This window comes from Octopus bimaculoides, chromosome 1 (genome assembly GCF_001194135.2).
Source record: "Octopus bimaculoides isolate UCB-OBI-ISO-001 chromosome 1, ASM119413v2, whole genome shotgun sequence".
Lineage (NCBI taxonomy): Eukaryota > Metazoa > Mollusca > Cephalopoda > Octopoda > Octopodidae > Octopus > Octopus bimaculoides.
Window position 1 is genome coordinate 92876069 of NC_068981.1, and position 1734 is coordinate 92877802.

The window sequence follows — 1734 nt, forward strand, 5'->3', positions numbered from 1 at the left end:
TAGAGATGGAGTAAGAAATTCGAAATTGGAATGACAAAGGAATGAGAAATGATGTCATGCACATCATGACATAATTTTTCATTCCTTTGTCTTTTTAATTTCCCATGTGTGTGTGTGTGTGTGTGTGTGTGTGTGTGTGTGTGTGTGTTTAATATTGTGTTATTCTATCAGTTGCATGCAAACATAATTGCTGGTCTCTGCTACTAACATGAGTTCGTCAAATGTAGTATCGGAGGTGGCTGTCGTCGGATTAGCATTAAAATTATTAAACCAATCAAACCTTATAGTAAACAGCACCTTGACGGCACCTGATAGTTTACTGTGCTGTGTGTGCGTTTGTGTGTCTATGTGTGTGTGTGTATATATGGAGGCATGGCCGAATAGTTAAGAAGTTTGGTGTACAACCTTCAGCTCTTAGGATCGATCCCAGTGCGGGACATCTTGTATGTCCGTTTTTTAGCGTCGATTTAAATTGATCTGTGCATTTTATAGATATGGAGAATATACAGAGGCTTGTTGGTTTGCTTGAACATGAGATTCAAGCGCTAATTACGACACGTGCCGACACACATGCATAGACACACATAAACGCACACACATAAACACACACATATATACACACTCATACATATATGCTTGCCATCATACATAAACAGAAGCACAATTTTTTATAATCACCATCTCTTAAAACTAATCAAGGCTTTCATGACACACTGTATCTTAGCTACTCTCTGCAAAAACCAGGTGAGGGAGCCTCTACGTGGTCTTCCTTTTATTTGCAGCCATTTTCCCCGTGAGCCTCATTCTATCATCATAAAATAGGACATATTAGATTATGTGGCTTGTGTTTCACCGTTTCTAAAAGAAGATAAAAACACGAGACGGTTACATCTTGAATGCTTTTTTATGATACAGGTAATCTGTCAACGCCAGCGTAAGACGAAACTAGAAAAATGGTAACAAGTCCCTGAATAACATACTCAGCGACCTTAGTCAACACCTCGAGTATAGACGCCACTTATGGATGTGTGGTAAGAACCTTGCTTCCCAATCACATGGTTCCGGACTCAGTCCTGTTGCGTAGCACCTTGGAAAAGTGGTTTCCACTAAACCTTGGGCCGATCAGAAAACCTTGTCAGTGGATTTGGTAAACGGAAACTGGAAGAAGCCCATCGCATACATGTGTTTGCGTGTGTACGTCTGTGTGTGTGTACGTGTGTGTGCGTGTGTGTGTGTGCTTCTGTTTGTGTGTTTGTGTTTGTTCCCCACCACCGATTGACCACCAGTACCATCAATAACAGGTTTAAACAAACATGTATGGTCGAAGCTGTAGACTGAACCCTTCAAGGCGGTGGACTAGCATGGCGGCCGCCTAATAAGTAAGACTAATAAAAAGATAAAACAGAATAGAATATATCATCTTCTCCATCCCTTCCTTACGCATCGTCGTTATTGTCAAATATATAGTTTCATCATTATACATATCTTCATCTTCGGCTTGTGTAAAATAGCAGCAATACTTATTATTATAGCAAAACAAATCGCCATTATCAAATTATCGAACACACTCTAATCAGCAGCAATATTGGGGTAGTAACAGTAGCAAATTTTTCTTTTTCTAATTAAAGCAAACAAAAATCTGGAGGGTAGCATTAGCTAGTTAGTTACTTATACATTCATATATATTTATCAACCTGTAAAAAAAAACAGAGAAATAGTGTGTATATATATATA